Source organism: Rhinolophus hipposideros (assembly GCF_964194185.1).
Source record: "Rhinolophus hipposideros genome assembly, chromosome: 10".
Taxonomy (NCBI): Eukaryota; Metazoa; Chordata; class Mammalia; order Chiroptera; family Rhinolophidae; genus Rhinolophus; species Rhinolophus hipposideros.
The window spans coordinates 76,305,391-76,332,902 of record NC_138056.1 but is presented as its reverse complement, the minus strand read 5'-3'; the positions used below and the strand labels follow the sequence as shown (position 1 = coordinate 76,332,902).

At 36.2% G+C, this 27,512-nt stretch overlaps 1 protein-coding gene across 2 annotated transcripts in view; it reads right to left on the bottom strand.

Moving 5' to 3' along the window:
* The window catches only part of DDX10 (DEAD-box helicase 10), a 276,044-nt gene that overhangs the window by 117,630 nt on the left and 130,902 nt on the right, over window positions 1–27,512 (bottom strand). The gene's annotated exons all lie outside the window — the stretch shown is intronic.

Sequence of the window (27,512 nt, the reverse complement as noted above, 5' to 3'; positions counted from 1 at the left end):
TACGGGTGAACTGGAAGAGCTTTAGGGAAATTCTGATATGAAACCACTGAAATTATTATAAAAATCCTGGAGGTATTTGCATCTTTGCATTTTTATGGTTTATCATGGTTTCTAAAAGGGATCTATGATCGCTCCCTCCAAAAGAAAGAAAAACAGTTAAATGTTTTTGTTTGTTAAGGGAAGCTACTGAAAGAAGGAACAGAAATACCAACATGGGTGAAAAGATACATGTTTGTTATTTTTCCTGATATGAGTAGCCTTTGCTCTGATACTCCAGAATTATTCTTCACTCAAATATGCACTGAGTGTCATCAACACACAAGCCATCATAGTACCTACTGGGGCCACAGCAGTGAAAAAGAGGTAGACTACCAAGCCTCCTTAAGCCTGTCTCTATCAGTGGGGGGGGACCAAAAGTAACCAGTAGAAAATATTATTTAATCACAAATGTAGCAGAGCACAGAAAAAATACACAGGATGAATGAGTCTATGTAATAGGGTGCCTTTTCTAGATTTTTGCCATATGGGAAAATATTTTGTTTTGCTTTATTTTGTTCTTTTGCCAAGCACATATTTTTAATTGTTATGTAAGAAATATTTTTAAGTAATAAAATTTCCTGGGTTTGTGCCATACTTAGAAATACTTTTCCACCTAAAAGACTTTTTAAAAATGAATTTAACTCTTTAAAATGCTGGTTTTACTCTTCTTAAAAAATTCAACATTGGCTCTTGGACAAGAGGGAAGTGCTCATTAATAATTTTAAATTTTTATTCATTAAGTCTCGAAAAGTGTAAAGTATCCCTATTGTTAGGGAGAAATTCTATTTTTAACTATAAGACTTTATCTTATTGGTACAAAAATGAAATTTGCAGCAGCCAGAAAGTACTATGAAAGATTTCCTGACAAGATTTAAAACATCAAAATGAAATTTTCATTTCTATTTGCACTTCTTCCACAACTTGAACGCTAGACATCAAAATAAAATGCTAAAAGGGAAATGCCATAAAATACAAAACTGAAAAAGCATCACGTCATTCTCAAAGACCTGTGATAGCTGTAGGAGGTTGCCACAAATAACTTGAAAGATAAAAGAGCAACAAATTAAGAAATACAAACTGGTAGTTACGAAAGAGTCATGGAGATGTAAAGCATAGCACAGTGAATATAGTCAATAATATTGTAATAACTATGTATAGTGCCAGGTGAATTTTAGACTAATTGGGGAGATTACTTCGTAAATTATATAGATGTCTAATCACTATGCTATACATGTGACACTAATATAAAATAAAATAAAAAAGAACAACAAGAACTGTTGCAAAAACAATAATGATTCCTGTTAGAAGGACCATGTTAGTTAACATTGGCTACAAGATTCAAAAAAAACCTACCATAGTCCCAGTATTGGCTAGGCTGCTACTCTTTAAAATAACATTTAGGTTCAATAAAGATTTGCTTTCCAAGGAGAGGGAAAAAACCTACCTTAATATAAGCATTACTACTAGATATCCTAGAGGGGAAAATAAAAGTATCATATTGCTAAAGAAAGAGAAAAAAAGCATAAGGAAACAAATGTTACGATTTAAAGGGAAAGATAGTCTTTTAAAAATCAGATTTTTATGTTTCCTTAAAGTAGCTTCCATAAGCATCACTGAATAATTAAGAGTTTATAATAGCAACTGTATCTAAAACTGAAGGAAATCAACAAAATAAAGAACTGTCAAGCCTGGTGGAGACTTTAGAGATTATCTATTTTAGCCTATGTCCTCATTTTAAAGATAAGGGCATTTCCTAGCATTTATAAACACTGTTGCCTCAAAGTCCAAATGTACTTAACTTTAGATATTTCCATTGCATATAAATATCCAAACCCTACTAGAACTTATATGACTTCTTTAAAAAATAAAAAATGAAAAAAGCAAAACCCCCTTCTATATAAGCATATTTCTTTTGTCATTCTAAATTTACTGAACTACAATATTTCACACATATCTACAGAACAAATTAAAGATATTATTTGACATTTTATTTTAAAGCCATTTACAAAATCTTTTCTTAAAAAATAAACTTCCTTGATGATTAGCAACGTTGAGCACCTTTTCATATAACTATTGGCCATTTGTATGTCCTCTGGGAAAAAGTCTATTCAGGTCCTTCGCTTATCTATCTACCTACTACCTGCCTACCTACCTACCTATTTATTTATTTTTGCTTTTTTAGTTATATGGTTTTTATATATCTCAGATATTAACCTCTTATCAGAAAAATGGTTGGAAAATATTTTCCCCCATTCCACACATAGTTTGCCTTTTTAATTTGTTTCATTTGCTGTGCAGAAGCTTTTTAGTTTGATGTATCCCCGTGGTTTATTTTTGCTTTTGTTACCTGTGGATTTGGTGTCTTATACAAAAGATCACTGCCAAGACCAATATCAAGGAGCTTTTTCCCTGTTTTCTTCTAGGAGTTTTAATCATCAGGGAAATGAAATAAAAAACACAGTGTGATATCACTTCACACCTGTTAGGATAGCTATCATCAGAAAGACAAGAGATAACATGTGTTGGCAAAGATGTGGAGAAAAGAGAACCCTTGTAACACTGTTGGTGAGGATGTAAATTGGTTTAGCCACAGTGGTAAACAGTTCGGAGGTTCATCAAAAAATTAAAAACAGAAACTACTATATGTTCCAGCAACTTACTCCTAGGTATAGATCCAAAAGAAATAATAAAATCAGTATCTGGAAGAGATATCTTCACTCCCTTGTTCACTGCACCATTATTCAAGTGAATAGATTGATTCAAGTGAATAGATTCCAAGATAAGGAAACAACGTAAGGGTCTGTCAAAGGATAAACAGATCAAGAAAATGTGGCATGCATATACAATGGAATATTATTCAGCCATGAGAAAAAATTCTGCCATTTGCAACAACATGGGTAAACCTGGAAAGCATTATACTAAGTGAAATAAATCAGACAGAAAAGACAAACACTATATAATATCACTTATATGTGAAATCTTTAACAGAAAAAAAAGGCCAATTTCGTAGAACAAGAACATTGATTGCCTGGTGCTGGGGAGTAGGAGAAATGAAGAGATGTAGGTCAAAGGGTACAAGCTCTCAGTTATAAGATAAGTTCTGAGGATCTAATGTACAGCTTAGTGACTATAGTTAACAGTACTGCGTTGTACACTTGAAATTTGCTGAGAGTAGGTGTTCAGCATTCTCATCACAAAAAAAGAGCTGACTGTGAAGTGACAGATGTGTTAGTTATCTTTATCTTGGTAACCATCTCACACTGTATTATGTATACAAAAATATCACATTGTACACTTTAAATATATACAATTATATCTGTCAATTATTCCTCAATAAAGCTGAGGGAAAAGAACCACCATCACAAGTAGAAAAAGTATGTTTGTAAAATATTTGCAAAACTATAGTTTTAAAATTAAAAGCCACCTACAGGGTAGAGAGTTTCAGTCTTGCAAGATGAGAAGTCTGGAGATTGGTTGCAACACAAGGTAAATATACTTAACAGTACTGAACTCAACACTTGGAAAAGGTTAATGTAGTCAATTTTATGTTAAGTGTATTTTACCACAATTAAAAATAAAATTTAAATAGTCATCTAAAATATAACTGGACTTCAGTTTAAAATGTTATTACAGGAAGAGAGTTTTGGTCTTTTCAGAATTCCTACACAAATGTAAACGTAAGACAAAGTAACAGTCCTAGAACTGCACAGCAGCTGGATGCTGGGAGCAGAGTGGGCAATGCCAGCGAGGGCCACGGGAGACCCTCGAATACAAACCCACTAATATGATATGAAACAAGAGTGCTAATAAACTATAAATTAGAGAAATAATCTTATAATGGTCTAATAAATCTCACAGGATTTTTTTAAATGTCCACATTGACCAATCTCATTGCTTAAAGTTTAACAGAAGGCAGAAAACTGTAACAATCTTTGGTAATACGCATATTCATGAAATCGGAAATAAAAGAATTCAAGAGAATGATGAAACCCAGTGCTGCCTCTACCCCAGTCTCAGGTACCACAGTCTCTGGAATGCACTGATGCTACATTAGCCTGTTTATCAGCAGGCTTTGCATTCACTCTCGCCCCATTATAGTAAGCCCTAGTAATCACTCATTTTCTTGTTTTGTTTTTCCTAATGAATTGTAATCTTCATGAAGGTTAATATCATTTGCATCCCCAGGGCATCACAGAGAGGCTGGCATATAGGAAGCATTCAAGAAATATTTCTTGAAAGAAGAATTGGTGAGCAAATTCTCACTTGAATAAAGCATTCCTTCATTTTCTGCTCGTTAACAACCATGTCAAATCTTGTCCGTGATCACTTAAATTAGAAAACCAAAGCTTAAATCAGTTGAGCAATTTGTTCAAGGTTGCATAATTTAAACCAAAGTGCATTTCGCTTTGTTGTTCACATTATACAACGCTTAGTTGATTTTTGTTAAAACTGCCTTAGGTTATAACACCATAATTTGCCTCAATATGTGCCTTTTAAATTTCTATCAACTTTGGAAGAATGTTAGAAAATTGTTATGTTGAGAAACTTATACCTTTTTTCAATGTTTTATTTTATGGCCCATTAAGAAGAGCTTTCTCAGATTCTACTTTGTGATACAGTATTTGTATTCACTTCTAAAATAATTGTTTTCACATCCTAACATAAATTTTAAATGCTGAATATGCCATTTCAAATTACAAGACTAACCCCTACTTCCTTTCTGATGAGAATCACAGCTATTGCAGATTTGTATGAGATACTTACTTGTCTCATTACTTGATAACGACACTTCACAAATTTTACCTAGAAGACTACCTAAAGACACATTCTAGAAATCTTTTCATTTGTTTTGTATTTTACAGATAACATATGTTTATTCCAGGTGTAAGCCTACATATACTATAAAAGTTCCTCATTTTTCAAATCTAGATTAGTCCTTCTGTGATTATATTAAGAAACAAACCATAAATAAATGTTAATTTCTTTCTCTATTCTGTACAGTCAATAAGGCCATACACTACTATTTTCTTTGGAGTCTGTGAACTGCAATTCCAACACATAAAGTGATAAAAATAGTTAATGAATCCTAAAACATATCAAGCAACAATCACAAAATTTTATGAAATAGTCATGATTCTTTTTAAAATCATCTTAACGGGTCAACATTAACAGGAAAACAGACAATTGAGTATTGCTTATTTCTTCCCCACATCCCCAGACGAAAAACTATGCAGATATGTAGTAGTGATCTCAGTTTTATTTGCACTTACTTCCTTCTGGTTACAGAGAATCATAAGATACAACCATTCTACATGTTTTTTGATTGCTAGATTCCTCCTTCCTCCAGGATTCCTACTGCCCAAATCCACAGGCTTGGAATACTTGCCAAAAACTGCTTTTTAACCTGTTAAATAAACTCTTCCTGACAATGTGTACCTACCACCTTCAATACTGAATGCTTTCAGAAAAATAACTTTCGCATCTCCAACACAGCTTCTATTTCCTTCTATTCCTCCTCTCATTTGTCAGATGTAATTCTCCCACCAAACCCTCATTCAAATGCCAGTGGTTTTTCCTTCAATATGTTTGTCTTCTTTTCCTCATCAATTTCTTGTCAGAATTAACATAGTATTTTCCTTGATTTTTAAAAACCTCTTCATACCATTTCAGTGTAAAAATTCTTTAAATCTGTCATTGCCCCCAATTAGTCTAGGTAAGATTTAAATTTCCTTTCTCCACCCAAACCATATTTTACTTCGCTTACTTCCTTATTCTAAGCCTTATCCCAAACTGAGTTTCATGGCCAGCCAAATCCATCACTGTCTTTGTCTTATTTATTACCTTAAATGGTTCCCGCTACCTTTTTGAGCACTTACTTATACAGTTGGAATGCATAAAGGATAATTTTCATATTCCTCATTTAATTTATTAGGAAATTTTCTTTAGTTCACTGAAATTGTCAGGCCGTTTACTGTTCTATTTTGCTAGCCAGAAAATGCGTGTTATTTGCTCCACACCATGCCCCTCAGAAACAAAAAAACAAAAACAGACATTTCCTGTTTTTAACAAAATTATGGAACCAGTCACATTTTGCCTTAGGAACCCAATTTTTAACCTGCCACGTTTAATACATATTTCTGTATTAGGAAGCAGGCAGCTGGAAGCAATTTAAAGAAATGGAGCTTGACACATACCTTTTAGCGTCTCTTTTTCGACTTCAAAAAATTACAGTATAGATTTATTTCTAACTTGTGTCCAAATTGGCTGCATCAATTTCTGTTGTCTCCTACAACTTTTGAAATTCTGCTAGAATTTAGAAATATTATAAGCTATATACCAAAAAACCAGTAGTATAAAAAGGAAAGTTAATTGTGTCACATGGCTGAGTTAACAGGGTTAAGGGAGACTGACTAGAAAAGGAGGCAATAATGGTGGTAATAAACTAACTTAAAAGACCTGGGCTGTGTTTCTGAAACTATTAATACCAGAAACAATATGACACTAAGGTATGCTTCTCTTGGGGGAGAATCTGAGCTATCTACACCCCTACTACCTTCCTTTGAAGTCATACCAGAGACAGCAATAGTAGTCAGAATTTCTTTGACCAAAATGAGATAGCATCAAAATAACATTCAACAATATGTAATTATAGATTTAACTGAAAATTCCATAGTTGGCTCCAACACCTCAGAGAATAGCAAATTATCTGGCAGTCTGGTTAGTGTGATCTAAAGCAGAGCTTCTAAAAATTCAATCATGAAAGTCTAACAAGCAAATGTCACATAATACTAGTAATTAAGTGAACCATCAACTTAAAAAATTGTATGCACACACATGCACATGCATTTGTACTCTAAATCACAGAAAAAGAATCTCTATATGATTTAAAGCCTTCACAAAGAACTACAATAACAGAACTAAGATATACACTAAAATGAAACCAGGCTTGGTACAGGGTTAGTTAAGCCATTTTGACACACTATTTTACGACATCTAAGAGCTGCTGATGCCAACTTCCCAGGCTGCCAAGACAAGGTAATCACAGCCACTGGCTATCCATAGTTCTAATAGCTGACATTTTTCTAAATTGGCTGACATTAGTAAATCACAAGACATGTATGGAAGGGATCTTATTTCAAAGAGCAATAACAAGCATCACTACCACGTCCATTCCAAGCCATGTTCACAACTACGTGTGTACAGTCAGGTTTCCAAGTTCTACCTTCTACTGTACAAGAAAGTTAGCTAAGCAAAAAGTACTAAATGAAAGGTCAATGGCCAGCCTACAAGTACCACATTTCAACAAGATGTGCTTGGATGATGTCTAATCATTTAAAATGGGCTGTTCTTAAAAATACACCATTCATAAAATAGTGGTATGCAAAGCTATGTGGTGATTAAAACTACCGACATTATGACTATAGAACTTGGAAGGCTGAAAAGGCCATCCAAGATCACCTCAAGAAACAGCACCGCATGCACACACACACACACACACACACACACACACTCTCAGAGGTTAAAAGAATTTCAGGATCACACAGCAGTACCAGCAAAGTTAGGGCTAGAACTCGAAATCCTCCAAAACCCTAATCTGTGCTCTGCCCTAGACACCACATCTACCGGTAACAACAGTACCCTGTTTCCCTGAAAATAAGACCTAGCCGGACAATCAGCTCTAATGCATCTTTTGGAGCAAAAATTAATATAAGACCCGGTCTTATATTACATTGCATCACATTACGTTACATTAGACCTGGTCTTATAGTAAAATGAGTTATTTTACTATACTTATTTTATACTTTACTATACTTATTTTATACTTATTTTACTATAAGACCAGGTCTAATGTAACATAATGTGATGCAACGTAATGTAACGTAACATAACATAAAATTAATAAATATAATATAATATTCTAATATATAGTATAAGTAATATAATATACTATAATATGTAGTAAAATAAGGCCAGGTCTTATATTAATTTTTGCTCCAAAAGATGTATTAGATCTGATTGTCCGGCTAGGTCTTATTTTTGGAGAAACATGGTATCTTAGAAACATCTCAGAGACTACACTTTCCTTTGAGAATTATAATTTTTCTGAACAATACTAACACACCCTATAAAATGGAAATCAAAAGCTGGTCGACAGCAAGAGTTTTTAAAATGGAAATAATCCCTCAAAGAATTTATTTAAAAAGTGGTCTTTTCTTTTTTCATAGAAGGATGACAGCTATGACTAAATCTGACCTCCATTTTTTTTCATCTCTCAAAAGCATAACATAAAAAAGTATTGTCCTTCAATGCTCTACAACTTTGTCTTTTTGTTATTCCTGGCAAATTGCAGGTTGCATGCAGTGATTAACACAATTTCCATTTGCCCTCCTTATCACTTAACATTAAAAAAATTTTGACAGCCATTAAAAGTTGCCGACAGATTGTTCATTCATTTATTTTTTTCCTCCACCTTGGAATGGGTCACTACTATTTCATTAGTAAATTTGTAACACTAAAATGTAATATTTAATTACAACTTATTAAAAACTACTGTAAACCACAAATCCCAAAGAATTAAAATGAAAATTTTGCTAGGTTCCAAACTCCATAAACTATATAGCCAAGGAACTTTTTTTGAATAAATCACTCTTTTCTTACTGCCCCGTCCACAGACTAGAAAATGCAGAAGCTATCAATATGCTTGAAATTCTCTCCCAAAAGACAAATTTAAGTCAATTAAGTAAAATGCAACACTGGCTATCAAACTTTTGAGAACTCTTCTCACTTTCTACCCTCGGCCATTTCAGTGATATATCTCATGGTATTTCTTATATTCTATTTCTATTTTGAAGAGATTCTTCCATACTTCTATTTGCCCCTCTTAGACACTAAACTCCCTGAGGAAAAGGACTTTGTCTTACCTTTTAATTCCTAGAGTAAGAACCTACACTGTGCCTGAACAAATCAATAACTATTTATGCAGCTGAGCTGAGCCTGGGCAAACCAAGACCAATTTTCATTGGGAACAACATTCAATGACTGTACTTGCTTAACCAGTACAAAAATAAACAAACACATAATATTTCACATTGAATTTGACACTTACTTGTTTGAGAAAACTGATTCCCTGACCCTGGGCAATAGAGTGTGATGCAAGGAGGAGAATTGTCTGAAAATGCTGTCAAAAGTCACCGTGGGCACTTAAACAGTGAGCTGGAATCGTCCCCACAAGAAAGGCTAAGGTCACTCAGCTTCAGGCAGCACCAGGACTTGTTCCCTGAGCAGGGCAGACTCAATTTCCCATGAGTTCCTGGTCTCCATATGCTGGACAGATGGAATTTCTCAGATGACTGTAGGCATGCACACGATACTGTCTGGTTCCCAACTAGTTTGTGTGACTATTCACTACAAGGCTGAATCTACCACTTGTTCTATAATAAGGAGAGATAATATGGGACAGCATATCTTCACCAGAATGAAAATCTACGTTTATATATTGAGCAAATTGTCAAAACTCTGGCACTCCTCTGTGTAGAATAATAGGGAGATGGGGAATTCATGCCTCACTTCTTGCTGATCCTGGCTTTTCCCCATAAAATGTCCCCCTTTTCCCAATAAAGTTTATTCCTTAATCCATACTATACTGTTGAATTTGTCATAAGCTGCAATGCGTACGTGACAATCCAGATGGACTTACCTGGCAAATCAAAAGGTCATTAACTTTTCTTTGAGAAGTTTATAGACTAAAGATGCCATCTGCCAGACATAATGCTAGACATTTAATATTTCATTTACTCCTCACAACTTCTCTTTAGACATACTGCCAGCATCTTACAGATGATGAAACTGACAATAAAATTTGTTAAACAATTATCCAGCTAAAAGGAACAGAAGTAGCCTAAACACAGGCCCATGTAACTTCAAAATTTGTACTCTCAAACTTTGAAATGTGTACCCTTCTCAGGACTCCACAATGTCACTGACTAAAATAATCTCTACAAACATTATTTGTAGAAAGGTTTCGTCTACTCCCCAAATACTGGAGCCCATGACCTCCCTCAGAGATAGACATACAGTTTCTAGTTGAACAAATCCTTTGAGGGAGAATTCATCAAATAAATAAACTGTGTGCTGCCCTGGGATACCTATTGTTAGCTTCCCTGTAATATTTTTTAAAGAATTTAACACCAACAGAAAACAATGAGGAAAATTATACTTCTCACTAAAAAAAAAAAAAAATCGCACAGTTTTCAAACCGAATAAGCAATTAATATTGGTCAAAATCTCAATCTAAATGCTTTTTTATAACTTCCAGTGTTACTCTTGAGAGGTCTATGCTGGTACTGAAAACAAAGACAAACTGTATTTTCTTACGTCACTCTAAGAAACAGATAATAGTAATTAAAGATAGAGGTGAAATAAAGTTGGGGGGGGGTGGAAAGATAATAAGAGTTCCGTGACAAGCTTTAGGAAAAACTATGGAACAGAAGAGACAACATGTATAGAACAAAACAGACAAGGGAAAGGACAGCTGTGTAGAGTTAAGACAGATATGGTAATAAAAGGAGACAATCTGGTAATAGAAGGAGACAATCTGAAAACAAAATCACAAGAAAGGAATGAACAAAGGAGAAGAAAAGCTCTATGAAAACAAATTCCTCTCACGCTCAGTGATGTGTTTCAAAAACATTGCATCATGCTGCCAAATCATTTTCTCCCCTAACAGACACCCAACCAAACAATCAATCTAAATCGGGAAACAAAATGATTAAACCAAAAACAGGAAATAGAATTTCTTAACCAATTACACACGGTATGCATAATTGTCTTCCATCTCCCAAATATTCTCAACCTTACACCAAAAGAATACCTGAGGTATAAGACAAAAAGTGGTGAGTCCAAAAGAAAAAGAGTATATTGGAACATGAAATGAATCTTTGGAACTCAGTCTGGTTATTTCCAACTTAGCATGGTATCACTGACCAATATTATTTACAACATATTCTAAACTGTTTCTTCTCAAAAACCTTGAATTATTTAAACCATATAATAATTTCAAGGATTGGGTTGAGTTATTAATAAGCAAAAGCAATAAATAACAATTATGATCCTAATAAAAGATTTACCTCAAACTAATTTGAATACAATCAATTTCAATGTAATCAAATAAACAGGTTGAACTGATGGGAATTTTCTCTATTAAAATGCAATTAATTCTATATTAGTATATCAAGATTTCTGGAATTATTATATTATGAAACTCAATCATAATTTGCCTCATTAATTCCAAATCCAAGATGCTGGATGTTAAAACTTCCTGATAAAGACCACAAACTATCATAGAGTAACTTGATAAAAAAGTACTTTACCAGCTATTTTTTAATTTGAGCACCAGTAGGAAGCCTCATTCAACTAAAGGTGTAGTATTTGGTTAGTTTTCAACTTGCTTTGGAATGAGCTACCCATTTTAAAAATAATTAATAAACTATATCTCACTACTCTGTCAGTAAAGAGCTGTGCCTTGACAAGCATGTTAAAATAAGCTCTACCTTATTCAGAGAAGCATGCGTGCACATTTGGGGGTGGGGCGAGACAGAGAGAGGGAGGAAATATGTTCATATATAAGTATGTTATCCGTCACTTACCAGAGCGTTGCTTTCCCAGAACCTCATCACAGTAACATCTCTGCTGTTTACTTTAAGGATAAATATCAACTATTGCCATATAAAATTTATTATTTTACGTCTTACAGGACAGCTGTTGAATTGCAAGGAAAAGCTGGTCTTTAAAGTAGAAGAATGTTTTCTCCTTATGGAAAAGTGTTCTTTTCATTTTAGCAGTTAAGACCTCAGAGCCAAATTACTGATCCATATTTAAGAACCAAAACCTTGCATAACCTGCATATTAGATTTCCCACCAGTCCTTTCCATTCTATCTACAGTTTGTGTGCCTGATATTTTCCATTTTATTACATTTAGAAGTATGTTTTAAGCTACTTCAAATTCCTTTTGGATCAGAAGGGATAAAATGTAATTAAAACAAATAGAGGAAACAGTCATTTATTCAACAAACACTAACTGAGTATCTTCTATACTCCAAGTCCTAGCCTAGGTACTGAGCATAAAGTGAGTTCGCATTCTGGTAGAGAAACACGCGCACAAACATAAACATACACACACACACACAACATGTCAAGGAGCTTTAAGTGCTAGAAACAAATAAAGGCAGAGAAAGGGGCTAGAAGTAACTGGGTGGAATGAAGAAATTTTAGTGAGGGAAGGCCCCCCTGAAGAAGGTACACTTGAGCAGAGATCTAAATAAAAATATGAAAGAGGAAGTCATCAATGACCTAGATAAGACTTCCAGGTCAATAGTAAGTGCCAAAAGCCCAAAAGTGGAAATGATTTTGTTGTTCTCATTAAAAAAAAAAAAAAAAATTCAGTGACTAGACAAGAGTGAGAAGGGTGGAAGGAAAGAAGTCATAGACGAGGATTTTGCATTATGTAACGCCTTGCAGGACACGGTAAGGAGTTTGATTTTACACTGAATATGACCAAACGAATACCAGTTTTGATGAAGGAACATGATCTGGTTTATTTTTTTCTTGCTGTAAGGATACTAGATTATAAAGAGCAAGAGGGAAAAAAGCAACAAGAAAACCAATTAAAAGTTAATCTATTGATCTACGTGCAAGATGATAGGTGGTTTGAATCAGATTAGTAAGTGAGGAATATGGTAGTCTGGACATATTTTAAAGGAAGTGTAACAAGACCTGACAGAATAGTAGATGTGGGAAGTAAAAAGTACTCAGGAATAACTCCTAGGTACTTGGACTGAGTGACTGAACTATGGAAGAGGCATGAAATAGCTAGTTAAAAGGAATTTAAGGGTAGAAAACGTGGTTTAGTACATATATTTGGACTCATTGACAAATTCAATGTCTCAGTTTGCCTAAGGAACACAGGTAAATGTTGCCCAGTTTAAGGAAGAGCTTTGGGGTCCTCCCTCATTTAAAGATGGGGAAAGGAGGAGGAACCAGCAAAAAAACCCAAGAGGGAATGACCATTTAAGTTAGGAATAAAACCAGGAAAGTGTGGGTGCCAGAAGTCAAGTGAAGATGGATTCCAAAAAGAAACACTTTCCAAAGAGAAATTGTTGCTGGGATTTTAACAAAGATGAGTCCTGATAGTTGGTTCTTGAATTTGGCAAAATAGGAATTGTTGCTCACCTGAACAACAGTACTTCAGTAGAGTGGTAGGGACGCAAACCTGACTAGAATAGGTACAAGAAGAAATATGAGGTTAGCTAATGAAAACGGTAAGTACAGGTTACCCTTTCAAGGAATTCTCTTCCTCATTCCAAACAGCGAAGATCCAGAATTCAAATCAGTGTTACTGTAACCAGAGTTCATCTACACAAGTTGCTTTTTTAATATGCTAGATTAAAATACCTACACACCACTTTTCACATTTCCCAGAAAATAATTAAGAATTACAAATAAAGAATTCTCGTAATTAAAAAAAAAAAAGAATGTCAATTCATTGAAAATTTTAAAAAGGAGTGACGTCATCAAAATGGCAGTGTGGAGTGAGCCTCTGGATATCTCCCCTGGAATTTACAACAAATTAAACACCTATAACTCCACAAAGGACTCCCTGCACGGCAAACAGGCAAGACCAAGAGGCCTACTACTGAATTCATCTAAAGGTGGGCAAATTGCCCAAACAGAGGAGGAGGGAAGGGAGAAGTGCGGAGACGGAGCCCTGCGGGCGCAGGACACAGACCTAGCTCAGTGCTCCGAGCTGGCTGCATTCTGGAACAACCACAGATGCGGGAGAGGGAAGAACTCGGACTGCTAGGGCTCCGTTTATGGCCCACAGGGCTGAGGGGACGGCATGTAACACGGCTGAAGCAAACGCTCACAGCAGAGACCTCAGAGCAAAGACTGAGGGAAGAAGCCGAAAATGGTGGATTAAGCCCTCACAGCCGCAGAGAACGGAAGCCTTAGGCACTGAGACTAGCCGCCCCTTCCCTACCCTCCCAGAGGTCACCCTGTCCCCACCTACCCAGTGCTAAAAGATGAACAGTAGCAGTGTCAGATCAAAAGAACAGAATATTTGCAGTTCTTAGAACTGTGGTCTGCAGACACAGATTCGCAGCCCAACTAGTTCTGGCAAAGGGGAGGGAGCTGTGGATGCAGGACCGGCTGTGGTGGTGGTGGCCACCATTGCTCTGGGCCACCTCTCACAACTCACCCCGCCCCTGTCCCCACCTATTTGGTCGGATCCCTGCAGGAGTAAACAGAACTGCTGAAACACACGGGCTCTGAATCTAGTGCAGGAAGAGCTTTGGAACTTCAGAAGCTCTCCACATCCCCACAGAGGCGTGCGCCCTAGACCCAGGTGAACTGTTAACAGAGGAGAAACCCGCCTTTCAGGGAATCCCCCCATTGTGTGAGAAGTTGGAATAGTGCAGGGAAAACATAACACAACAGTGTGAGAAAAAAATGGGCTACAGTGGGAGAGAAAATAAAACACTCCACCAACACATACTGCAAAACAAAAGAAAGACTTCTTCCTATCAACCTGTTGCAGAACCCACTCCTGTAGATGTCTAGGGAGAGAAATAGTAAACCATTAATTGCCATGAATAACCAAGGCAACAAAACAGCCTAGAAAGAAAGTGAAAAGGCTCCAGAAAAGGAACTTAACAATATGGAAACGTGACGTAAATGACAGAGAATTCAAGATTGCAGTTCTGAAAAAACTGAATGAGATGCAAGAAAATACAGACAGGCAGTTTAATGAACTCAAAAACACAATCAAAGAACAACATGAGCATTTTACCAAAGAGATTGAAATTTTGAAAAAGAACCAAATAGAATTTCTGGAGATTAAGAACTCAATAGAAGAAATTAAGAATGAAATAGCCAGCTTAGGAAGTGGAGTTGACCGGATGGAGGAAAGAATCAGTGACATCAAAGATAGAAACCTGGAAATGACATGGATGGAAGAAGAAAGAGACTTGAGACTTAAAAGAAATGAAAGAACTCTACAAGAACTTTCTGAATCCATCAGAAAGAGCAATATAAGAATAATGGGCATACCAGAAGGAGAAGAAAGAGAGACAGCTACAGAGAGTATATTCAAACAAATAGTTGATGAGAACTTTCCAAACTTGTGGAAAGAACAGGATCCTCAAACTCATGAAGCAAATAGTACACCTAATTACCTAAACCCCAACAGGCCTTCTCCAAGGCACATTGTATAGAAGCTGTCAAAAATCAATGACAAAGAAAGAATCCTCAAGGCAGCCAGGGAAAAGAAGATGGTAACCTACAAAGGAAAGCCCAATAGATTGACATCAGATTTCTCAGCAGAAAGTCAACAAGCCAGGAGGGAGTGGAACCAAATATTCAAACTATTGAAAGAGAGAAATTATGAGCCAAGAATAATATACCCAGCAAAGATATCCTTTAGATATGAAGGAGGAATAAAGACCTTTTCAGACATACAGAAGCTGAGGGAATTTTCTAATACAGGATCCTGCACTACAAGAAATACTAAACGAGGCTATTCGACCACCATCAACAGGAACAATTTGTGTCAACCAAAACATAAAAAGAGGGAGAGTAAAAGCGTAAACCGGAATATGGGAATGGAGAAAGTAAGCATGCTGAAGAAAATAGAATACTCTAGATATCAAACTTTCTTTTACATAAACTTAAGGGTAACCACTCAAAAACAATCCAGAACTATAATAACAACAACAAAAAGGAAAAGAAACCATGGAGACACAATCTTACCAGAAAACTAAAGATAGAATGATAGGAAATCCTCACATATCAATAATCACCCTAAATGTAAATGGACTGAACTCACCAATAAAAAGGCACAGAGTAGCAGATTGGATCAAAAAACTAAACCCAACCATATGCTGTCTCCAACAGACACATCTCAGCTACAAGGACAAGCATAGACTCAATGTGAAAGGGTGGAAATTGACATTCCAAACAAATGGTATCCAGAGAAAACCAAGTGTAGTCATAATGATATCAGATGAAACAGACTTCAGGGTGAAAAAGATAACAAGAGACAAAGATGGACACTTCATAATGGTAAATATATACACAATGGAATACTATTCGGAGGTAAGAAAAGATGAAATAAAACCGTTTGTGACAACAGATAGATCTTGAGGATAGATATTGAGAATATAATTCTAAGCGAAATAAGTCAGACAGAAAAAGCAGAGAACCATATGATTTCACTGATATGCGGTATATGAACCAAAAACAACAAAAAGAACAAAACAAACAAATGAGAAACAAAAACTCACAGACACAGGGGCTGGCCCAGTGGCTCAGACGGTTAGAGCTCCATGCTCCTAACTCCGAAGGCTGCCGGTTCCATTCCCACATGGGCCAGTGGGCTCTCAACCACAAGGTTACCAGTTCAACTTCTCGAATCCCACAAGGGATAGTGGGGTTGGCCCCCTGCAACTAAGATTGAACATGGCACCTTGAACTGAGCTGCCGCTGAGCTCCCAGATGGCTCAGTTGGTTGGAGCGCAACCACAAGGTTGCCGGTTCGAGTCCTGCAAGGGATGGTGGGCTGTGCCCCCTGCAACTAGAAAACGGCAACTGGACCTGGAGCTGAGCTGCGCCCTCCACAACTAAGACTGAAAGGACAACAACTTGACTTGGAAAAAAGGGCCTGGAAGTACACACTGTTCCCCAATAAAGTCCTGTTCCATTTAAAAAAAAAACAACAAAAAAAAAACTCATAGACACAGACAATAGTTTAGTGGTTACCAGAGGGTAAGGGTGGTGGTAGATGAGGTTAAAGGGTGATAGAAGGAGAACTTAATCTGGGTGGTGAACACACAATGGGATTTATAGATGATGTAATATAGAATTGTACACCTGAAATCTATGTACCTTTACTAACAATTATCACCCCAATAAACTTTAATTAAAAAAAAAGAAAAGAAAATTTACAAAAAGAATTCTCATTATATCATTGTTTTTATCAGGGAAAAATCAGGATTCCAAAAGCATTATAATAAGGGTCACATGAATAAAATGTGTTCCTATCAAAGTATATGAAAGGATCACCGTTGATATTTTTCCATTGTTATATAGTTCCTTATCTCCCAAATTTTCAGCAGATGAGCAAATGACAGCAAAAATTATTATTCATAATAAGGTTTATGTGCTGAGGAAAGTGTTAAACTAATAAAGAACAAAATTCCTACTTATCCTTCTAGATGAGTCCTGTATCATTTAAGACCTTTCCTGATTACTGTTTTCCTCCTCATCCCTACAGGTTGATTAAGATTCTATTCTCTCTTCTATGCTCCTAGAGACTATATTATACCAACCAGTTTGTCTACATGTATAATTCACCAGATTATTAAAACCAACAGGATTAAACTCAGTAAATGGTAAACATTAAATAAATATTAATTGGTTTCATTTATTCATATAACAAACTTATTACTGTACTGCAAATTTTTTCCTAGTGATTAACTTATAATTTACTACCCAAAAAAATCATTTTTGTTTCAAACTGATGTTTTAAACTAACTCAAAAATTTCAGAGGTTTTTCTACTCTAGAAAAGTTCAAGATTTTACGAATCAGAAAAATCTGATGCTATATTAGTATTTTTACAAAGCACTTTACATTTTGATTGAGTTCAGTATCCTGTGGTAATTTATGATTCATTCAGGAAAAGTACAGACCATTGTGGGGTGACTTGTCATCCTAAAGTGCTGGAGAAGAGAACTATGAGTGAATTCCCTACACCTGGGGCTTACTGAGTTGTAAAGATATAATGATAATAGTCACATTTGATTTAGGATCTAAAATAAAACCAGTATTTCATAAACTTCATTAATTAAGAATAAACAAATGACGTTTACAAACACGGACTAATAATCAAAGGAAAGGAAAACTTCACTTTCTAGATTAGCCCTCAAATAATGCTTATATAAAAAAATGAAATGAAAAATTAGACAAAGCCATGTTTCATCTACAATACAAAGACAAAGCCACCATTTCTTACTCTATGTCTATCTGACCTAAGTAGCTAGAGAAATATACCTTTTTGGTACATACATTATTCTATACTTCCTCATGAAGCTTTCAGAGAGAAACAATTCATACCAAGTGTCTAGAAAAAGAGTAACAGATTTCATTAAATTTGTGTGAAATGATCTAAAGAACATAGGTTAATTACAGCACTGAGGAACAGATCCCTAATTAACAAAGAACTTTAAGAACAGAAATATATTAAAAAGTTATTTTAAAGATAATACTAAATTCTAAAATTCTAAATATACTGGAATTTGCTTAATTGTCCAAGAATGCTACAGTTTCATTTTAAACCAAATCTGTTCCTGAGCAGATAAATAAAATTAAATTTTGGCATTTTAAACTGAAATGTAAAAGATTACTCCTTTTGTCCTCATCTTTATGCTGTGATGGAGGAAATGACAAATCAGTTTACTAACCACTCCGATTCAAGTTAATAAAGAAAAAGAATAAAATTAACGGAGCCCAAAGAAATCTCATTGTTTAATAAGTCATTTGATTGATGGTCCCAACTGCATAATCATGAAAGCTATTAGGCCCATTTTACAGAAGGACATCCAGATCTTGTGAATGTCCTAAACAACATTAAATGTTCCTTTCCCAGGAAGCTTTTGGATCATTAACAGCACTCATTCATTTTAAAAATCTAGTTTATCCAAAAATAATGGTAAGCGTCCATCCTGTTCACCTTGTCTATTATTTTATTTTAAACTACCCCCCAGAATCATGGCAACGAAAACATATAAATTTATTTCATGATTAATTACAGAACTTCCAAATGTCAAATTAGAAGATTATGCCTCTTAAATCTAGTAGGGTGGGCAGAGCATGGAAAGATAATACAAATGTTCTGTTATCCATTAAGCTAATAACTAGTTTGTCTTGTTTAAAGTGCTATATTTTTAAAAATCACCAAAATAAAAATAACTTCCCCAGAAAATACTGGGCTAAAAAGAAGGTTTTAGGGATGGTTTCTTAATTTGTGATTGTTAATGGACATAGATGAGGTTAAGAGAGTAACTCTAGAAGACCTATTCAAAGATATAATTATATAAACTTATTGTGTGACCCAGGCTAGACCCAGCCAGCCAGCATTTGCATGAGTACGTTGAAGGGGTGCAAATTTGCTATAGTTGTGTCTAACAAATTAACAAAAGATGAAAACTGACTCAAAAGACTTGCTTCATTAATGAGTCAGTGTAACACAGACATTAAGCACACAAGTTTAGGAACTGCTTATTACTATGTCCAAATCCTAACTCTACCATTTACTAGCTTAAGATTGTTTAACCTCCCAATTATCAATTTCCTCATCTGTAAAATAGGAAAGATAAATATATTTCCAATAACGCTATTTTAAAGACTAATTAGAAAATACAAGTGAAGTGCTTATCAAATTGCCTAGCACAATAAATTGTCACCATCACCAAAGCAGTAAACAAGGCAGAATGTGCCAGAGATATAAAAGCAGCAGAGACCAGCAGGAAAAAGGGAGTGGGCCCCAGAAGCTTTACCTTCATTCATCCAGTCTACCAATCTCAAAAGTTACAACCAGTTCTGATCACAGATATACCCCTACTCTGGTCCTCCTACTTCCACTTAACCATCCTACTGAAAGGGGCACCTAGCACTGACTCTCTGACGTTGACCTGTTACTCTTTCTACTTCGCTTTGGTGGCCTGCCACCCTACTCTCTCCCATACACTAATACAGACCTGGTCCCCATTGCAGCATTAGTTCCCTTGAGTAGAAAGTCACCTACCATAAATCTGTCACAAAACAAAACAGCCACAAGCTTGGAAAATAAACCTCTACTAACATTCATGAGTAGTAGTCAAGAAAATAGAGAAAATAACTTGTGTCTAAGGTTAACTTAGAAACAATGACAAACATTATTTTTTTTTATAAACCCTGGCTTATCTGTTACATGTAGCTAAAAAATGAATACAAGTGTCAAACGACCAGCTAAAACTTTTTCAACCTTTCTACCCATTATATAACCTAGGCATAAAAGAAAATTATAAATCACCAATCATTGCCAAGATGGAAAGGTGATGTTAAATGTGTAATGTCTGGAGACTTCCGATTCTGTCAAAATGGTGAAAACTCTCACACCACAAATATCTAGAAAAACCGATAAAACATAACCAACAGCTTTTCAATAATTAAACATATTGCTAATTTAGCAAAAAAGAAATCCTAGAGTCAGAAAAGGAAATTGAGTAATCCTGAGGTGTGCTATCAACCTAGAAACATACTATAAATGCTATGGGAATGAGTATCATGCTCACACCTGGGCAGAAGAGATGTGGGAAATTAGAATAGTTAATTCTCAATGAAACTTTCAAAGGGCTGTATCTCCATGAAAAAAGGACCAGGGAAAATATGCCTAACAACTCATAAAAGACAAGGAAGTTTAGTCCAATTCAGGTTCTGAGTTCTGGGTGGAATACAGAGGCTAAGAAAAGAGAGATGAGTAAAAAATCCCATAATAAAAGAAAAAAACCCAAGGCAAACTGCCAAATTTATACCACCAGAAGTTTCCATTTAAGAAATAAACATAAAAATTATTTAAGCTCAGAGTTTGGGGAAATTCTGAAAATGGAGTAAGTGATGAGTAGTTCTATGAAATATTTAAACATATTGTAAATACATACGAGGCATGATTAAAAAAATACAATGAATGCTGCTGCTGAGAGCTATCCAATGGAAAGAAGGGGATCTTCCATATGGGAAGTGGCACGTAAAACCTTAGTAACAGTGTGTGACCAGTTTCAACTTGCTTGGTGCAGTCAGTCAGGTGTGAGCTAAGGTTGAGAGAAGGTGTGTTTTAAACTGTGCCCTAAATCATCCTCCATCATGACAACACTCTGTGTCACATAGCTTCTGGTATTTGGCAATTTCTGTCAAACAAAAACATTACAGTGTCCACTTTATTCACTGGATCTGCCACCGTGCAACTTCTGTCTTCCCCAAAGTCAAAATGACCATGAAAGGTAAATATTTTGAATCCATTCAGGACATCCAAGGAGTCACAACAGCGCAACTAAACAAACTCACGAAAGAGGACTTCTAGAACTGCTTCAGAAAATGGAAAGAATGGTGGGATAAGTGTTTGAAGTGAGCAAAAAGTATTTTGAGGGGGATTAATGGCAATGTGTCTTTTACTGTAATAAATTTTTTATTTAAACATTCACCATATTTTTTATCACACCTTGTACATATAGATGGAATGGAATAGAAAGTCCAAAATAGACCCAAAATATAAAAAGGTTTTCATATAGGACAAAGGTGGCACATTAAATCAGTGCAAAGACAGACTTCAATGAACAGTGTTGGAACCGGGTAGCTAGCTAGAAAAAATAAAGTTGTTTTTTTTCCCCACACTTCACACGTTGCAAAAGAATACATTCCGGGGCGGCCGGTTAGCTCAGTGGGTTAGAGCACGATGCTTGCCAACACCAGGGTTGCCGGTTCGATCCCCACATGGGCCAGTGTGAGCTGCACCCTCCACAACTAGACTGAAACAACTACTTGACTTGCAGCTGATGGGCCCTGGGAAAACACACTTAAAATAAATAAAAAGTTTAAAAAGAATAAATTCCAAGTGGATCAAATCTTATATTTGCAAGACTAAACCATGCAAGTATTAAAATAAACCCTGGGAGAATATTTTTATAACCTTAGAGTAGTGAAGGTTTTTTTCAACTTTGACATGAAACTCAGAAGTCTTTACAAAAGATCAAATTGGCAAGTTCAACTACATAAAACATTTTTAAACATATCCCGAAATCAGTAAAACAAAAGACTATCTGGGAAATAAAAACAAACCAAGAACAAAAAAAGCAAACTACTTGCAATTCATCAGATCCAAAGCAAAGGTCCAAGTTTCCCAATACAAAGAGCTAATACAAAGAATAAGGGAAAAGATCAACAGCCCAATTGGGCAGAAGATACTGAGAGTTCCCAGAACAAGCAATGCAAATGGCTCACTCATAACATGCGTATATAATTGAAAAGTTCACTGGCATAGCACTTCTCTCCTACTAGTAATTGGCAAAGATAAAGTAAACAGAGTAAATGTTTGCTCATGGCATTTTTTTATGACTATCTTTTTATCATTACAATTTCAGAAATCTTCGTTTTACATCCTTTTATACACGCTACAATCCACTTAGTCAATAGTTACTGAAGAACAAGTAGATAAACAGTGGTAACACCTAAGAACTTCAAAAATGAAACTCAGTAGGGCGGATGGATGGCTCATTTGGTTAGAGTGAGCTCTGAACAGGGTTGCCGGTTCGATTCTCACATCGGCCAGTGAGCTGCACCCTCCACAACTAGATTGAAAGACAACAACTAGGAGCTGATGGGCCCTGGAGAAACACACTGTTCCCCAATATTCCCCAATAAAAAATTAAAAAAAAAAAAAAAGAAATTCAGTGTTAACTATTATAACACAAATTTATAAATCAATGCAAGTAATAAGTTGACATGTATATTTCACCAAAAATCTATGAAGTAGTAACATTCTCCTTCAAGTACACCTTTTTGAGAGATAAAAAGGAAAACTATAAAAAAGAAAAACTCAGAAAGTTTACTTTGGAAAGAAAAAGTGAATTGACAACAAAGATAGCTAATTAACTGGCTGCGTGTGATATCAAACAGAGCAAGACTTGATGCTATGTGGCAAAACGTAAGCTTATTTCAAAGGCACAGCATCTACAATGATTAAAAATTTGCTTAACAAACTCTGAAAGATACCCAGATTTTATTTTAATGTCCTATTTACTGACTTTATTGTCCATTCCACAATAGAATCTAGTGTGTTAGGCAAAGCCTCTTGCAACAGGGAAATTAATGAGCAGGTTGGATGCAGACGATTGATGAAAAATGATCAGTAACTTTCCTAGAAAAAGAAACAGGAAAATAATAACATGCTTATATCTAATTAGTACCAGCATTAAAAAAATAGGATAAGTGAACATTAACAAAAAGCATGAGGATCTACATATATGTAACCACAGAACTACTGGGTTTCCCTGAAAATCAGCTCTAATGTGTCTTTTGGAGCCAAAATTAATGTAAGACCCGGTTTTATTTTACCGGGTCTTTAATATAATATAATATAATATAATATAATATAATATAATATAATATAATATATAGTTAATATAATACAATATAATATAATACCGGTATAATAGAATATAATATAATGTAATACCAGGTCTTTATAATATAATATAATATAACATAATATAATATAATACCAGTCTTACATAAATTTTCTGTTTCAAAAGACACTTTAGAGCTGAATGTCCAGCTAGGTCTTATTTTCAGGGAAACACGGTAGTTCAAATTGATCCTATTCTGTTTCTAACAAAATACTGAACTGCTTCTCAGAGACAACAGACCAAAACTGAAAGTCATGCGGCCCAAAAATGTGCAGGAGAGAAATTTCACCTTCATTTACACTGGGAACCAACGTCTCACCTGTCTACACCCCCCCACACACACACTCAAATGTCTATCCCTTCCCCCCACACACACACACATGGAACCAAAAGACCAGCACATGACCCAAACTTGAACACAGGAAAGCCAGCAAAGGGTCTGCTGTCTTGGAAGATCAAAAAGCATGAGGATCTGCATGTCTTGGAAGATCCATGCTGAAGCCCCTTACCATATCTTACCTCAAATGGCCAAGTTCCAAAGCTCTCCAATCAAAACCCGCCCAGCCAGTGCTTCTGCATGCCAGCCTGTTCACACCCTAACCCCTTAAAACTCGTCTGAACTCTGGATCAGGAGACAGATTTGAGCCTTGCTTTCTGTCTCCTTGCCAGTCGACATTGCAATAAAGTATTTTTTTTTCTCTAAAGTTGGGTGCCATAATATTGGTTTCTATGCCCATCAGGTAGCGAGCCTTTGCTCAATAACATGTATACAATTAGAATATATACAATAAGAGTACAGGAATTGTGTAACAAAAATTGTCCGTCCTATTAATTGCTCAGCTCTCTCTTCATCATATTTATAGTTAATTTCCCCTCCCTATATTTCCCTTTTAGAACCGGCCTTTGCTCTATTTGTCCCAACTAACTAAAACTCAATAGGATTACTTGTCATTCCCTAGGGCATAAAGGTGATGGGAACCCGGTGAGCAAGCAGCTAATGAGAAAATGCACCTGGGTACTAAATAAAGCCATACTAAGTCCTCTGAGGATTCTTTCCTATTCACTGAATGAGATAACATACTCTGCCTGCTTTTTAACAAATATCTCTAAGGTAATATTAACAGTATGTCCAACATATGTTCTGTTTTAAAAATTTGCTTAACAAACTCTGAAAGATACCCAGATTTTATTTTAATATCCTATTTATTGACTTTATTGTCCGTTCCACAATAGAATCTAGTGTGTTAAGTGTGTTAGAAAAGGACATATGCAAATAGTTAAATTACAAATAACATTTAAATTTAATTGGGTGCTAAATCCCAGATCATGGTAAAAGATTGTGAATAACTGTTTAGTTTCTTTCCTTTTTAAAAATAATCCTGAGGGATGGGGGTGAGATCAGACCAAGTTCAGAAAGGAGGTAGCCTTGAGGGCTCCTTTCCTAGAATAATGCTCAATGTAGTTCAGTAACTGAAAGAATACATGGAAAGCCTAGTCACCAGACAACCTGAATGTCATATAGTTTCCCCCATACAACATGCCCTCGCATGTCTCTATTGCAGTATCATAAAATACTTTGGGGAAAAAGACATATCTGGTTAAAGTCCCTTCACGCCATATTTTATTGTTCTTGCTGTTCCTAATAGAAAAAAATTTTCAAATGCATAAATAGAATTCTTTTTAAATGACTATGGTTTATTCTACAAGTTTAACTTTCAACAAAATCTATAAGCATTAACTTTTTCTTCTTTCACTATTAAATTGGTATGTGTGTTTTCCAAGAATATAGATATATTTTAAAATGTGAATTTAATCCAGAAGTCTTTAAAATTAAAGCAGTCCATATTGGCTGATGAACAAACTGAAGATGCAGAGGCAAGACACTGAGAAATGTGATGCCTTTGATTTTAATTTATTAATACATCCAAAATGAAAAGTCACACTCAAAGTCATTACATTCATGATATCAACTCAGCAACGTAAAACAAAGCCTAATATTAAGTAGGAGGAAAGAAAAGATTTTTTAAAAGTCAATGGAAATAAGTTCATTTATTACCTGTTTAAATAAATGAAAACAAAAAAATTTAAAAATATAAAAAAACCCTAATGTTATTATGAAATCTAATCATGTAACATGTTGCTACTCTCTGAGAACATGTGAATCTAAAAACAATGATCTTCTATACATGCCTAAACTATTCTTTTAATGAGACTTTTATTCAACCTAACAAGAAACATCTTTGATGACTATATTGCTTGCTACTTTAAAGAAACGCAACTAACTAGTCTTGCCTTGCTTTATTGCGCCTCACAGGTGTTTGCTTTGTTCGATCTATCTACCTACCTATCTATCTATCTATCTTGCAAATTGAAGGCAACACCCTCCTCCAGCAACTTGCTTTATTATGACACTCTATTTATTGTGATGGTCAGGAACCAAATCCACGATGTCTCCAATGTACGCCTATATATTAACAGTTTGACGACAATTCAGAAATCTTCATGAATATAATGTGGAAGGAAAGACATTCTGTCCTCCATTGCAGAGGCTCAAACATGTGTGGATATGTCTTACGGAATGGTAGGACACACACCGCAAAGTCCCATCAGAGACCTCATCCTTAGCTTGCCTACAGTCTTTTCAAAATAGAGACCATGCTTCAACGAAGTGTAGTCACAGTAATGGTCCAGCTTCAACACTGTCTAGTTTAGTCCTGGCATGAACACAATATCTAGGCAATAAGATGTACATTTTTTAATCATTTGAGGTCCATTTATCATCCATTTCTTTACATCTTGTCTGTGGCACGAAGATCCCAAGGTGGCCCCCCAATGACCCCACCTCCTGGTATTCATGCCTTTGTGTAATCCCCTCCCCTTTGGTGTAATCAGATCTATGGATATCACCCCTATGATTGTCTTACATAAGACTCCATCTTACTAATGAACTGAAGCTACAGACCCCGTTTGCAGGTTTTATGATGTAAGCAGACATGTTAGAGAAGCCCACATGGCCCATGTGGGGACAGAGCCAGGAGTGCAGTTTCCAGGCTCTCGCTCTCACATGGAAAAGTGCTCACTCGGATAGTTAATGGCCATCAACTGTGACTGGATGGCCATCAGCTATGGCCAGTTGGCCGTCAGCTGTAACCAGTGAGCCATTGGCCACTAATATAACTGCTGTGGCTATGCTAACAGAAAATGGGGGCTAGCAAGAAGATGGTGGCTGAGCGAGCAAGAGAGGATTGTAGTTATTTATTAAGGCAGCTTGCAGCTAGCAAGTGAGATTGGTTGGCAGAGAAGTGGATGGCAGGCTGCGGATAGTGTGGCTCCTGATTCCTGTGTCTCCAACCCAGCCGCCAGTGAGACTATAGTGGTATGACTCCCCTATCTATGGCTCCGTGGGTGTTCCTTTTTGGCCTCACCATGTCCTGCATTCTTATGTGGGGAACGAGACCAGAGACCCCGCATGACACCCTGCATGACAGCAAGGAAGTGTGTACAGCCTGTATGAGCTGAGAACGGTCCCCAGGCAACAGCGAGCAAAAAGCAGGGGCCCTAAGTCATACTGCTGCCAAAGAAATTCTGCCCACAACTTGAATGAGCTCAGAAGGGGATTGTGGGGACAGAACCCCTAAAGGCAGTTTCCAGGCTCTCGGCCTCACAATAGAAAGGTGCTGGCTCGGGTAGTAAATGGTCATCAACTGTGATCAGATGCCAGCAGCTGTGGCTAGTTGGCCGTCAGCTGTAACCCGTAGGCCATTGGCCACTAATATAACGGCTGTGGCTACGCTAGCAGAAAGGAATGGGGGCTAGCAAGAAGATGGTGGCTGGCAAGCGCGGACTGCTGTTAGGCAGATTATGTAGATCCTGCTTCCTGTGTCTCCAGCCCAGCCGCCAGCGAGAATATATTGGTTTGACTCCCCTATCTATGGCTCCATGGGTGTTCCTTTTTGGCCTTACCGTGTCCTGCGTTCTCGGGCGGGGAGTGGGAGCTGAGACCCTGCACGACAAATGGCGCAGCGAGCAGGGTCCCCCACAGGACAGGGATTCTTCATTCAAGTCCCTAGATGAGAATGCAGACTGGCCAACACCCTAATTTCAGTCTTCTGAGACCCTTAGAAAGGCACCCAGCTAAGCTGTGCCCAGACTCCTTCTTGAATCACAGAAAACATAAGATAATAAATGTGTGTTGTTTTA